A 16,122-nucleotide genomic window follows, 5' to 3' on the forward strand; every position below is an offset into this window, starting at 1 on the left:
CAGTGGTCCTAGTACCGACCCCTGGGGAACACCACTGTACACCTGCCTCTAGTCCGCAAAACAACTGTTCACCACTACTCTCTGTTTCCTGTCACTTAGCCACTTTCATATCCATGTTGCTACTGCCCCCCTTTATTCCATGGGCTTCAATTTTGCTGACAAGCCTATTATGCAGCACTTTATCAAATGCCTTTTGAAAGTCCATATACACAACATCAACCACATTGCCTCATCGACCCTCTCTGTTACCTCATCAAAAAACTCAATCAAGTTAGTTAAACACGATTTGCCTTTAACAAATCCTTTATTAATCCACATTTGTTCAAGTGACAATTAATTTTGTCTCGGATTATCGTTTCTAAAAGATTCCCCATCACTAAGGCTAAACTGATTGGCCTGTAATTGCTGGTTTATCCTTACACCCATTTTTGAACAAGGGTATAACATTTGCAATTCTCCAGTCCTCTGGCACCATCCCCGTTTCTAAGGAGGATTGGAAGATTATGGCAGCACCTCTGCAATTTCCACCCTTACTTCCCTCAGCAACCTAGGATGTATCCCATCTGAACCAGGTGACTTATCTACTTTAAGTACTGCCAGCCTTTCTAGTACGTCTTCTTTATCAATTTTTAGCCCATCCAGTATCTCAACTACCTCCTCTTCTACTGTGACTTTGGCAGAATCTTCTTCCTCAGCAAAGACAGATGCAAAGTACTCATTTAGTACCTCAGCCATTCCCCCTGCCTCCGTATGTAGATCTCCTTTTTGGTCCCTAACAGGCCCCACCCCTCCTCTTACTACCAGTTTACTATTTATATGCCTATAGAAGACTTTTGGATTCCCTTTTATGTTAGCTGCCAGTCTATTCTCATACTCTCCCTTTGGGGATGAAGTTATGCTTCAGTTGTATTGAGCCTTGGTCAGACCTCTTCTGGAGTACTACGTTCAGTTTTGGGCACCACACCTCAGGGAGGATATATTGGCCTTGAAGGGGGTGCATTTCTGATTCACCATCATGATACTGGGGCTTAGAGGGTTAAATTATGAGGACAGATTGCATAAACATGGCTTGAATATATTCCCTTGAGTATAGAAGATTGAGGGGTGATCTGATCAAGGTGTTTAAAGTGTTAAAAGGATTCGCTGGGTAGATATGGAGAACCTATTTCCTCTGATGGGAGTTTCAGGAACGAGGGGCCATAAGCTTAAAATTAGAACTAAGCCATTTAGGAGGGAAATCAGGAATCACTTTTTCACACAAAGGGTAGTAGAAATCTGAAATTTTCTCCCCGAAAGGCTATAAATGCAGGGACAATTGGAGCTTTCAAGACTATCAAGACTGAAACAGATAGATTTATGTCAGATTTTGATCTGGAGCAATATAAATGCAAGTCAAGATTCACAGACCCAGTGACTATATCACGCTGCACCCATTTTACAGGTGTAAAATGAGTGCCTAAGGGTTCAATATGGAGGGCAGCCTGCACGCTCTCATTCCATGCCGGTAGTGTGCCACCTACCATATCAGTTAGGGCTCCTCCATAGGTGTCCAGGGCGCGTGCTGTGGTCAGTTTCTTCAGGCGCTTAAAGGGACTGCTCGAGGCTGCCACCCGAAAATTAGGACTTAAGTTTTTTACTTACCTTTTGTGGAGCTGGGAGGAGCAGGAATTTTCCTCCTGGCTCCACATTAAATCCCCCACTTCTGGATTGCCTCCCCACCCTCCGTGCTCCCCCCCCCCCCATTACTGGTGAACTGCCTCTGGGGCCACGACTGGAGCCCGTAGAATGCCAGTAATAAACGAATGAGGCCGGTGGACCAATTCGCTGTGGTCCTGCTGCCGGCCTCATTAGGCACATGCAGTGTGCACTAAACTGGGATCAGACCCTAATTTGGGCACAATCCAATTTCTAGGCTATGACATCCTATGTTTTAAATCTGTCCATCTGCATTGTGTAAAATCAAATAAAGCTGAGCCTATCTCTGTAAATATATTGCAGACAGTCTTAACCCACAGCATTCTTGACCGAGGCCTTCTGCCAACATCCAAGCACCTCAGATTGATAACACGTGGCAGCTCATGCAATTTATCCAGTCTTACTAGAAGACAGTATATATAGAGCTCACAGAGGCATTGAGTGCAGAGCAGTGTAATTCACTGCTTTCTCAAAGCATACCAAACTGAATGTGAAGAGACTGAAATTTTGAAACAACAAAGATCCCAATATAACCGCCATCCCTCTACAGCATCAGAAAAGAAATACTTGATCGACAATGTTTATTCCACTACGAAGGATGATTCCTGGATATATCAGACTGTTGCAGGTGAGCATTAGAAAAGGATGTTTCGAGTGTGAGGAACTCATCTGAAGTTCAAGTCAGTGTGAACAAGTTGTTTGCTATTTAATATACTTCAGTTGCTGTGCACAAGGAATTGCAATGTACAAAGCAACGTACAGGTTATAAAAGGCAATCGCTATCACAGAGACCACATTTGAAAGGGGCAATGTTTTCTTGGGAAAGGGAGCAAGTGTAGTGCAATTAGTTGGACTACTAACACAGACCACAAATCACTAAGTGATAACTCACATCAGTGTAAAGTTACATTTTATTTTCACTGGTGGGAAATGTCACCTGCAGTGACTGATCCAGTGCTGAGAAAATAAAGGGAATTCTGGTAGTGACTAAGAATATTTATGAAATTTATGCACAGCATAGGTTTTTTAAAAGATTTCTTATGGCACAAAATGAAATGGCAAAATACTTACAATGGATTTTCTGCAGGTATGGAGTTAATTCGCTGTAGTTACCTAGAGTCTTGTAAATTTACTTTTTAGTTTTGTGATTTTAGTATTTTGCCATTCAAATTTATACACAGGGAGAGTCAATTTGTGCTGCAGTAAAGTCCATTTTAAAGTCATCTAAAAATGAACCTAGTTCTTAGGAGATACTGTGATCTGAAAAAGATTTGTCTGATACTTTTAGCTGAGCATATGGAATGTCACGTCTTTCTCCATCCTCTCTCCCTCCCCACAAAAAGGAAGTATTTTATTCTGGATCAAAGAGATACTTTTTTTAAATTATGGAACATGATACTAAACCACCATAAGGCTAAAATAAATATCGTGCTGTAGTCCTGTCAGTCTTGATGCCTTGCATCCCATGACGTATTCCAGAGCACATTTAAGAAGCCACCATTGTTACAGTATTAATAGAACATTGCACCTCATTCATCATTGATACTGTTAGAGTTTTTGTCTTTCTGAGTAATATCACAACACAAAAGTGCCACAGCTTTCAATGTTGAAAAGGAATTCACATCATATGTGCTTACTGGTACAATATTTTGTATTACATCCATTGGCTTTAAATGGTGATAAGCAATTCATAAGCAAAAATAAGGACAAATAACCATGGTGGGAAAAAAGGTATTACGGGTAAAATATATTTTAAATAATAATTTTGAGGCTAAGAAGTTGATTTGGAATTATTTTGTGATGGATAGGAAATTAAGGACATATTTTTATGCAGCATAAAGTCAGCTTCTAAAATCACAATTTTACTTGCAGCAGTCAGGACTGTGGGTAGTAATAATATAATACTAAAGATTTGGAAAGTATGTGGTTTCTTCTGTTGAACTGCTTATTTTAATATAGTCATTCTCAATATGTAGCTAGTTCTGGGCTGCAGCAGCTGTTCAAATGTACTTTGTATCAGAGGGATGAAAGCTCTATACGTGTAGAAAGAGAGTCAGGAATATTTAATAGTTCACAACCATAAAGCCAGTTAGTAATAAATTAAGATACAAAGAAAAAGTGTAAATCTCGAAATCTGAAATAGGAACAGAAAATCTCAAAAAAGCACATCAGGTCAGTTCGCACTTAAAATAGAAAATGATAGATTAACATTTTGGTGGGATCCTTTATCTGAATTGTAAATTAATATTGATTTCAAACAGCTGCTCTAGTGGTTGGTTATGCCTTAATCCCATTGTAACTAGTAACTGAAACACTCTAAGTATAGATTTTGTATTTTAGTTTTGATATCTGAGGTGAAGCAGGGCTGCCTGTGCATTGTTTAGTAAAAATGAATAAAAATAATTAACCCTTTCAGCACCACTTTATTTTTCTGTTACATGGTGCATTTTTCACGTGACTGGGAAATATCGCTAAGTGCTTCACATAAAATTAATTATTTTGCGGTGCAGTAACTGTTATATAGACAAACACAGCAGCTATTTTGTACACAGCAAGATTCCACAAACAGCAATTAAGATTAATAATCAGTTAGTCTGTTTTTTTGGTGTTGGTTGAAGGAGGAATACTGGCCAAAACCCTGGGTGAACTCCCTGCTCTTCGAATGCTATGGGATCTTTAACATCTGAACCAAAGGAATAGACAGAAAGTACATAAATAATTCAAGCAATAAATACTGCCCTTCCTCTCTTCTTTTTCTAAAATATTAGTTTTTAGTTTGTTTAAGAAGAATACTTCGTCTGCATACATCTAACAAGAAGTGCAATTATTGTTTTGAATATAGTAGTGTCACATATAAATATTGTTAAGCACCACTTTGTAGTACTGTTTATATCGCCACAATGTCTGCATGCTGATAATAATCAAAAATTTGATCTCTCACATAGAACAGACAATGTTCCATTCTCCACTCTAAACCTATGATAATTGATAATACTTCTGACGACTGTGACTAACGAAGCTGCTAAGATTTGAAGCTATCTCTTAAGTCTACATTGATTATACTACTTTTTATAAATGCACTAAACTCACCTTCTTCACTCGACGTCCTGCACACATCCTAGGAGTATAGCCATGCCTGATAGGTTCTGGAAAAACTACATGCTGAATCTCCATATTAAACTTTACCGTGAATTTGCAGATAGTCACAGCTGTAATGATCTCCCAACTTTGTATAAGGCCCCAGAACCTATGCCACTTCATCACTTCATTATTCTACCGGTGAAGGTTCTTTGCTCCTCGTGTTGGACCTCTAACACCATGGTTTGGACAAAATCTACAGCCTCTCCACAACATAGCTTAGATTAGACAAATGTTCTGTTATTTAGTCTTGCCTGCCTGGTTTTTCTTCCTCTTTTTTGGGTTTTGCAAGTGCCTAAGGTATCAGCACCAGGCAATGAACTTACAGAAATATAATACTAGGCTGTCCTTTCCAGGGCTTTTCAGGTCACCTGGTAACTAGTGACCAATCATATGCTTCACTCGATGGCCAACTAAAAAGCAAATAGAACAGACAGAAATAAACAAACAAAAGCATTAGTGTACAAGGGACTCAGGCACAAACTGAATTTTTCCAGCTGGGCTGTGGTCACACAATATGCCCTTGCCTTCATTGAAAGAAAATGAAGTGCCTGTATAGTTGGGTGAGCATGTCTGTACAAACATGTCCCAAAGGCTTTAAATACTGTGCAAAATATACTGCACAATACTGCACTATACCAAGTTTGTCTTGGGTTCATAAAACACATCCATAAAAAACAGGTGCACCCTATCTTCCACATCCAAAATAAGATAGACAAACACAATAAGCTTAAGAAACCATACCATGCCCAGTCAGCACTGCTAGGCACAAATTGGCACCTATCAGTGCTGAGGGCTCGATGACTCAACAGTCGACAGTGGAGACCCTTTTATGTCCCTTGGTGCTGAGAGTTGACCAACACCAAAACAATGTTGCTACTGATTGGCACAGTGATATCCTTGGCATCGACCGTCATCCAATTCTATGTAAACTAAGAGCAGATTACACCTAGCTATTGGTGTACTAGCACAAGGCTCCCTTCGGAAAACTCCTCAGCTCAGAGTTCAAGCATCACTCAGGAAGTTATTGCTGAAGTGCCAGCCATCTCCAGTATCTTTAGACTATAATTGCTCAGGGACAGTTCAAACAAAGTGTAAATACCCCTTGCCCCTCAAGGGACACTGGGAGGGCTCTGACTTTGAGCTCTTCACTGCGGAAGATGGGTAATACACCTCCACCTGCACAGATCTAATCCCGGTCTGCACTATTTTCATTGGGAGCCTCAGGGACGAGAATTTGAAGAAGGTGACAAATCAGCGTAAGGCTCTGATGAGCCAATCATCGGGGTACAGATATACATGGAGATGCAGCATCCTGTGATGTACTGCGACTATGGACATGAACTTTGTAAAATGTGCCAGAGAACCACAGAGGAGACGTCATGACCCATTCCATTCTCTGAACAAGACCAATGGTACCTTGGCGGAATCAATAAGATCCATAGTCCTTTCTATAATGTAGAAGACTAGGACCCGGATGCCCGTAGTCAGTGGAGACTCAGGGACCCACTTAAGGAGATCCCTATCCACAGGTGAATGGGAACAGGATGAATCGACTGAGAGTCCGAATGAATTTACCAATGATTTAGTGTTTTCCAAAGTCAGTTGCTGCCCCTGATCTAAGTCCAGTTTGCTGAGCTCCAGCAGAAAGCAGAAGTTCATGCTCTGGACTTGGCAGTGAAACCCATTGCTTTTGATGTTTTGCTTTGCAGACTGCCATGAATTTGTTTAGTGTCACTGAGTGCAGAAATTTCTTGAAAAACCAGCAGAACATTTGTGATGTGACAGAGACGATTGTGAGAAGCAAGATCCCTTTCAAGAGTTTCCTCCTTTGCCCAACCAGCTAAGGCAAGGGCTGATTCAACTGCTACCTTTTTGTGATGCAGGGCACAATATCCACTTGCTTTCGAGTGACACTCATACCTAGAGACACCACCCAGGGTTCCTCCGACAGACCTATCTAAAAGATGCACAGCTGCTTAGTGACACATGGGAATGTCCTTAGAATTTTCCCAAGTGCAATTTCAAGTGGTGAGGAGGACATGGTACTATCCTTCAGCCTTTCCTCAGTACCCAGTGGTTTTACAAAGTTCATGTCCATAGTTGCAGTACATCACAGGATGCTGCATCTCCATGTATATCTGTACCCCGATGATTGGCTCATCAGAGCCTTACGCTGAAAGTCTGCGAGCACAAATGCAAAAAAGATCTCAATACAGGCTGGGTTTCATAGTTACTTCCAAGATGTCCTGTTGCAGCCTGAGCAGCAACATTTCAGGATTTTGTGACCAATTTGCATTTGCATCACTAAGGGATCCTATTTTATTCAAGCTATTTGGAAATAATCTCCCATTAGTTGCTCACTGGTTTCAACTGGGAACTTAATTTAGTCTCACCATTCAAATTTATTTGAACCAGTTTGAGTTCTTTTTTTAAAATAGATAACGTCACTGTTGTTACAGTTAATTTCTGCTCATAGAGTTAGTAAAGCCCTGTTGGAGATTAGATATAGATATTTGATTTGGCATTCTAACAGGCAGTCTTTTGGACTCACTCAAAGCTTTTAACCTAAAGTTGTTTCCCATTTTCACTTGATTCGATAAATTGTTTACCTGTCATTTTATCTGCGGCCACACAACTTAGAACTGGAAATTTGTTTCAACATAGATAGTCACAAAAGCCTAAGTTATACTTATCACACAGAACAATTTAGGAAGTCTTGAAATTATCCATTTCCTGTGGTGCAGACCCAAGGCAAACAAGTGACTTGAGCAACAGCTGGCCAAATGAATGGGTTGAGTGCATTACACACTACTACTACTACCTTACATCCCACCATTCTGACATAATTGCATCATATGTTTGTAAACAAACAAAAGCCTTTTATCAGGCACAATTTCATGAAAATGCAGTTGTTTTTAAATTCAAGATTACTCACTGAACCAAGGCTCTTGAAGCATGTAATATGCTGCGGGAAATCTCTGCCTTGCCCATTGGTGTACTGGTACGGTGTCTTCAAGTCCCAATTCCCTCTCAGCCGCCAGCAGGGCCAATCTTGAGAGATATTTACTGTTATAGTCACCCCAAAAAATGATGAAACTGTAGCCTTTTTCTGCCGCTCGAGAATGCAAGCTCCTTTTTAATGCAACACTTCATAAAATGAATGGACTGGAGCTATGAAGCTCTCTCCATTAGAATATGAAATATGGATCATTTCCAAGCATCAGGCTATGTCTTTTAGTTACAGTGGAAGCCCATTAGCAATTGGCAAGCAGAGGCAATATTTTGTTGTTGATAACCAGATTTGAATGCAAGATTGAACTAGTAAAAATATGTTGACTCTTTTGCCAGTTAATGGGTACTGTATTAAAATCATTGTGTGAATATTTATGGGAAAGAACGCATGATTGGAATACGCAAATGTACAGGACACGACTTGGATTAAAAAGCACTTAAAGTTTGAAAACAAAAGCTGTACATGCAGAAACCTCAGATATAAACAAGTGGTGAGAGGAGCACTGATGAGTTGTACTGAAACTATTTCCTCTGCGATATAGGGAAGTGAAGCAGGACAGCTTGTGGCATTTAGCCTGGCAGTTGTTGCTTGGCTAATAAAACCAGCCCACACTCACCTGCAGGGAGGCAACACTGTCAATTTAGAGAGCTGCTTTTAGCAATGGTTCTGTTACGCCTTCACCAACTTTGATAAATTAATAGCCAATCATTACCTGTGATGTCAGTGTTAACCTGTTAGAAGTGCTAAAGACTTGCAAGTTGGTTTTAAAAAACACATTTGCGGGGACATAAGTGACTTGCTGTTTAGTGAAATTTTTAATATAGAATAAGAGATACCCAGGAGTGATTACAAGACAATCCCCACTATTGAGAGGATCAGATTAACTGTGTGCTATTTGTAGCAAAATTGTGAATGCATTTATAAAAAATTACTTTACAATTTCACGACAAACCTCATATCCATTATTTTTATAATTCTTTCTGTGAGGTTCATAGGGTTGGTTTTGTTCAATTTTGAATCATCATTGCTGTCAGTTGCCTGCAGTGGGCGTTATGGTGGATGTACCTAGTTTGCTCCGTGTCGTTGTTGCATGATTACTTCAACAGTGAAGAATTAGCAATTGTGATGAAATCACCATAAATCATTTTTTAATGATAATCTTCAGATGATTAATAGGTTTATATTTTATATACACATGAAAATAGCACAAAGAGTTCATTTGGGCTTTCCATGTGAAACCAGTATCTAAGCTTTGAAGACCAACAATTAAAAAAATTTTTTATAGGTGGCTGGAATGTTCATTTGAAAGCTGAGTTGTGTTGAGTTAGGATAATTAAACAATTTAACTTGTGTGTCCTAAATACGCAATACAGGCTGAATAAAATAGCATTTGTTTTCTTTCGTTCCAATTTCATACACGTGGTCACCTGAACAGGATCGATGACTGCCGCAGCAGTCTTTGATAACATTAAAATTCACCAGGATGCCAATGGAGAGAGCCCTGCTCCATTTTCCCTGGAATGATGTGGAGGCAACAATGGAACTTGTTGTCTGTGCATCATTCTAAACAGGTGCCTATCTCAAACTGGTTACCTGTAATGTAATTGTGCTTATATTTATTAGCTATATTCTAATTAATGTGTCTTTTATTTTTATCATGATCAAAGTGAGTAATAATTGGATTTGTTTTGTTTTTGTTTTACTTTTTAGGCACAAGCAGCTAGCAAAGTGACAATGAACAGCACAGACACACTGATGCAGCGCGCAGCTGTACTGCTTGGCCTGTTAGGTTTCAGCATGTCCTATTACAGTACGCGACAGATGCATCTCCAGAAGAAATCAGTCTCTAACTTATAAACTGGTGCCTGATAAAGAAGCGGATACAGAATGTTCACAGTCAGGCAACGAAGGTGACGTTGTGACTGATGGTAAATATTGTCAGATCATGTCCTGGATCATGCACGATGTCCTCAAGATGGCTGCTGCAATTCCACTAATGATTTGTCCTTGCAAATGCAATCGGCCTTTAGCCAATGTAGAGTTTTGACATTCTGAAATGTTGTGCTGATAGTCATTTTCCATGTAAAGACATATTTGAGGCTGGAGTTTAGTGTAAGCCGTGTTGTAGCTAACTGCACTGCTATCATTTGCACGATGACTGTGTGCACAGTCTGAAATCCATCCAAACAATTCCATTTGACTATCCTCCCAGAATTGCAGAATTTAAAAAAAAATTACAAAACATGATAACGAGTTTTTAAAAAACTTACTTTGTCAGATGGAAATGTACCTTGAGCATTATTTGAAATAACAGATCATTCAACTTCTGCAAAGCTATAGCACAGCGGGCCATAAGCACCACAAAGATATACAATTGAGATCATTGTTAGTATTCAAATGTAACAAATAATAGTTACATTTACTTTTGTTAACAAGTAATGGTGATGGCTTAACCTGTGGCTTTGAAAGAATTCTAGTATCTCTTCAGATTTATTTGTTCAAAATGTCATTTGTCTCATTTTCTGGCAATTATGTATTTTTCCAAATACAACATTTCAAATATGAACAGAAGAACATAAGAAATATGAGCAGGAGTAGGCCATACGGCCCCTCGAGCCTGCTCCACCATTCAATCAGATCATGGCTGATCTTCAACCTCAGCTCCCCTAGGGTTTAAAAATCAATCTATCTCAGCCTTGAATATAAAGCTTGAATAGAAGCATGTAGACATAATGCTGTGCATTGTTGTATATTTGATTGATAATTAGGGAATAACCTTTGTTTAGTGTCTAAAGCCATTAACAACTGCTAATCATGAAAGATTTCATCAAAGCACAGCAACAAAAGATCATCAGAAAAGGAATGATCACTGCTACACAGAGAATAGCTATTGGGTGGGAGTATGTTATGAAGGTTAAACAGAACGAGGGAGTCCAACTGAACCATGAAAGCAATTTCAGAAGAGGCAAGATAATGAGGGGTCAGGGCAGGAGAAAGAGACAAAAACTTTACCTCACAAGAAAAAAATAAAAGTTCCATTTTGCATAAATATTAAAGTCCCTCTAGTGACACCTGTTGATAAAAAGCTGATATTACATGATGAATAACTTCATGATTAAAAAGAAAAAGTAAACAAACTTTTTTAAAAAACTACTACATTTTACAGTATAGCAAAGAGCAACCATTTTAATTTGCCTGGAGGCTTTGAGGCAATGATGAACTCTTGCATTTTAATTAAATATTTTACTTAATAGCTCACTGCAATAAGATCCATATTTTGCCCAAGATGTTCTGGACAAATAAATACTATGGGTTAAATAACTATATTTACATGGCCTGTGTTATAAATAGTATGATGACACCAGATGGCATAACTGGGCAGTAATAAACAGTACATTGTGTACTATCATGAGCTCCTGTTTTGAAATAATACAAAACTAATTAATAACACAGGCAAACGCTCAGTTCTTTGCCTTTTGAATTCATTACTGCCAGCAAATTATATGAGTTTGTTATTTTCATTTATTTAAAATCAGATTTATTTTTTTTTAAAAATCAAGTAATGGGATAAATGTGGACAAAAGCACATTGTTTTAAACAGAAGTTGTTATAGATATTTAAAGTAGGCTGAACAATAATGTTTTAGTTATCATGTGCTGCTATGAGGCATTTAGTGTGAATATTTGTTTTTGGTTCCTGAACATTTTAATCCTGATGAAGAGCGTAAGGACTCACTGCAGCATGTCTTTCTGGCCATTTGTAATTATGTATAGCAGCAACTGTGAGATTTTGCTGATGTGAATAAAGTTCAGAGAGCCATAGATCAATACATGTGATAAATCAAATCTGGATTTCAGCCTTTGGCAGAGAATCCTGGCTTTTGGGGGGTTTTGTATCACTAACTTGCCCTTTAATCTCAAGTATTATCACATAATATTAGAAGAGGATGTTGTACCTTCATCCACAACAACAATTTGCACTTATATAGCACCTTTAATGTGGTAAAACATCCAAGGTGCTTTAGGAAGGTGGTGGTATAGGAGTAATAGACACTTGGCAGGGAGTAGGAGAAGCAGGTTAAGGAAGGGGACCGTTTCAAAGAGGCTTTTGAAGGTGGGAAGATATGAAGCAAGGTAGAGGGGTTTAGGGACAGAATTGCAGCGTGCAAGGCTCCAATGGCTGAAGGTTCGGCCATATGGTGGAGCGAGGAGGATGCACAGCAGTCCCTTCTCACAAGAGTGGAGGGTGTGAGCTGGGTCATAGGGCTGGAGGGCAGTTGAAGAGACAAGGTAGAGTGTAGCAATGAAAGGAATTGTACCTGAGGATGAGGATTTTGAATTCAATGGGATTGGGGGATGGGGAGCCAGTGAAGGTTAGGACAAATGGGAGTGTTGGGTGAGCAGGAATTATTATGAGTTAGAATGTGGATGGTGAAGTTCTGGATCGGTTGGAGTTTGTGTAGGATGGAGGTCTGGAGGGCATTGGAGAAGTCAAGCCTGGAGTGACAAAGACATGGGCAAAGTTTTCAACAGTGATTGGGCCGTAAGGTAGGGACGGAGGTGGGTGACGTATTATTTAAACTAGATAAACAATAATATTTACAGCATTTTTTAGCATTGACAGTAAGAAAAATAGAAATATACATTTCATACTGGACACTTAAATTCCTTTTATGATAATACACTTAACAGCACAGACTTACTTATGAAATATAGCCCCTTAAAGTGATGCCCATACAACTCCTAAATTAAACAGACTGCAATTGATTATGAGTCAGAACAACTTTCCAACAAAACAATATTTTCATTAAAGTTTACATTATTTAACAATGATAAATTTAGTCTGATCTCTACACTTTAAAGAACATAGCCATAAGGAATTTCCTGAATCTAAACAATGGTTTTTAACAGTGTCAAAGATACAATCTTAATATACATTTTAACTTGGAAATGGTTCAAAAGCCACAATATTGTAAACTGGTGCCTTTGATTTACCTTGAACAAGAATGTAGGAACCCTGACATAGCTTTTGTTTTACACCATTAGGAATATGAATTTTGATAGATTATTGGCTACATTTCCACTTTAAAGCTGTATTTTAATAGACGTGTTTATGTCCCGAATGCCAGGAATTCCTGCTGACAGTGAATTCGTTCCTTCTTAAAGAAGCATTCTTTAATTAGCAACAATGAGGTGTACTACATTCCTGAGCGATGGACTAACGTTCAACTTCTATTCATTATATGTTACTGTTATGTCAAGGTTGTTGTACACTTGTATATTTTCACCTTGTCTGTGAAATTTATTGAAAACAAGTAAAGACCAACAGTAAGTGGAAATAATTATCAGATCCCACTGCTGCATGGTGCATACTCTGTTTATGTTAGATGTTTTAAAAAATAAATTTTAATTCCACATTTCAGTTGTGGAGACATGAAAAATATCTTCCCAGTTTCCTAGCCAAGTTTATGCTGTAAAACAAATAATGGTTGTTTCAGAGAGTAAACAATTTTACAACACCAAGTTATAGTCCAACGATTTTATTTTAAAATAAAATCGTTGGACTATAACTTGGTGTTGTAAAATTGTTTACAATTGTTAACCCCAGTCCATCACCGGCATCTCCACATCATGTTTCAGAGAGAGTTACAGGGCTGTAATTTAATTAGGGGATTTTGTTAAGGTCATAAACCACAAGAGCAACGCTTCTGTAATATATACAGCTCAGTACAAAGCCCTTTGATTGAATTATGACCTTTGACTGTCTTCTCAGCAAGTTTTTTTACATTGTATAAATTGAATGTGCTTTAAATATAGCTTCTTAAATGGCTAGATTTTACCACTGCTCTGCTATGGGGCTGTGAAGTGATGTAATGAGCAATCTAGTGAGATGAGCTACAGAAACAGATTGTGATGTATTAACTAAGCTAATATTGCCACTTAGACTGGGAAGAACAGTACATTTGGATTATTATTTAGAACAAACGTTAGCGGAAAACTACAAACTTGGTACAAAACAAAGAATGGGACCCTAAATTCAAGTAAAGTTTCATAGCTGTGTATGTCTAAATACTCCCTTGTTGTATAACTACTATTAAATGCTTACTACCTGCAGTCTGCGTTCTAAGGAAACTGTAGGCACCCAGCACTAGGTGGCACTGTCATTGTGCAGGGCCCCATGTTATTGTCACTTGAGTGGAAAAGGATCTGTTATGATTCTTAAATAAAACAGAAATTGTCACAAACTTTTATTTTGAATGGATTTTGTTGTCTCCTTTTCATGTTTATGAACTACCAACAGGCAAAAAAAAGTTAAAATAATCATTAAGGAACTTTCGTTATTCATTATCGCTAATCAAACTGGTCAGCTGTAACTGGGAAATTGCCATATTGTGACTCATACAGTTTTCAAAAATAGCCACAATCCAAGTGATCTTTGTTAATGAGTAATTACAGTGAAAAGATAATCAATGATGCACTTGAGAATCTAGGCCTGGCTTCTTTACCTTACAACCCTATATGAAATTTAATAAGAACATAAGATTTTTTAGGCCTAGGAAAGCCCGTTAGACCCAACAAGTTCACGTATTTTTGATAGATTAACCCACCTACCCACCTCTCACCATTTCTTAACCCCCTTCTCTCTCCAGAACACCTCTGACTGTGTCTTGAACATTTCATTCCGTACTTTCCAGTGGACTTCCCTGGTAACTTATTCCTCAACTCTATTCTCATTTTGGTGAAAAGTTACACCTGACTACCCTTCTTATTCCCAACTTCTTAATTTTTAACTAGTGAACCTTCACCATAGCAAACAATGTGCCTTGTCATTTCTCTACATGATCTTGAAAACTTCAAATTGATCACCTAGAAATTTCCTCTTTTTCAAAGAAAACAAGCCCAACTTTCTTAATATAATCTGAAATTATGAGGAAAAGTTACCTGGAATCAGACTCTGGCCTAGAAATTCGGCCACACAGTGCCCATTTTCGGGTGCTAAATGGCCTCCTATGCCTCCAACATGGCAGGCAGGAAGTACACGCTCATTACGAGCTGGAATTGCACTGCCCACCATATTGGTAAAGGCTAAAATATCATCGTGCAGTGCCCACGCCTGAAATAGGCGTTAGCCCCTTTGCATTTGCAAATAAGATGCCTAATGCCTGTTTGAGGCCTCCACTGCAATATTGGTTTGCCCTGAGGCAGCCAGCATAGGACACCAATCCCCTGATCGTCACCACTCTGACCCCCTCGCAACTACCGCTATCTCCCAGTCCGAACGCCCTGCTTCCCAGTTCCCCCCTTTCCTCATTACCTGAGGGCAGCTGCGACACTAGCAATGGCCTGATCTACCATTGGGCTTCACCAGTGAGCTTCCTGTTGCTCTCCGCAGCTCCATGGAAATGAAGCCCAAGGCCCAATATCGGAGCACCTCAGGCCTCACCCATCAGGCACAGGGAATGTTCCCCTGCGAATTTCCAGGCCTGTATCTTCTGAAAAGCATTAATATCCTTCCTATGATTAGGTGAACAGAAATGCACTCAGTGCTCCAGCACCTTATGTAGCAACAATACATTCACTTTAGCTATGTTTAAATTGCATCAGCAGCCAGAAGCAATAATCCAGCAACAAACCTGTAAATCCTGCATTCAAGTCTCAGGGGAGCAAGCTAACGAAGACACTCCCCCACATTTATTTTGTAACATGCAGCCAGTCTTCCTGTAAACTGGTTGCAATGTGGGGACCCAACGTTTCGTGCATACACAGGCTGGTTGTGATGTTTTCACCAGCTTGCGTGCGTGGAGTTGTGGCGTCACAATGATGTGTCATGATGCCACTATGAAGATAATGGGAAAATATTGTGCGTGATGGCGTGATGCAAAGCCATGAAGTCATCACCACTGCAGCAACGCGTTTACTAGCCCCAATAATTCCTGGCAGCGAGGAAAACCCAGCAAAAAAAAAGGCCATCCTTTTCAGTGGTCTAAAATATTCTGGCAGTATACCTAGCTGTAGCTGTGTGCTGCAGGAGACCTGTACTACAGGAACCAGTGATTGAAGAGCAATATAAAAGCAGCTTTCAGGTTTGAATTGTATTCCTCCAATAACGCAACCTAGTACACAATAGACCTTTTCCATACAACTAAGCACTGTGCTGACTGTTTCATAGATTTATCCACTTTTTTGACCAGAAGGCTGCAACACTGTTCCAGTAACACATACTAATTCTTTGATTCTTTGCTTCCATTGTAATTATTTTACACTGAGCTGCAA

General features: G+C 39.1%; 1 long non-coding RNA gene across 1 annotated transcript; it reads left to right on the forward strand.

Annotated features, from left to right (window-relative positions):
- Window positions 1-2,112: 2,112 nt before the first annotated feature.
- LOC137321668 (uncharacterized) lies at window positions 2,113-14,093 on the forward strand. The gene is made up of 2 exons (XR_010962881.1): window positions 2,113-2,323; window positions 9,560-14,093. It is a non-coding gene; the product is annotated as an uncharacterized lncRNA (long non-coding RNA).
- The last annotated feature ends 2,029 nt before the right edge of the window (window positions 14,094-16,122 follow it).

The sequence above is a fragment of the Heptranchias perlo genome, chromosome 5, assembly GCF_035084215.1.
Source record: "Heptranchias perlo isolate sHepPer1 chromosome 5, sHepPer1.hap1, whole genome shotgun sequence".
Taxonomy (NCBI): domain Eukaryota; kingdom Metazoa; phylum Chordata; class Chondrichthyes; order Hexanchiformes; family Hexanchidae; genus Heptranchias; species Heptranchias perlo.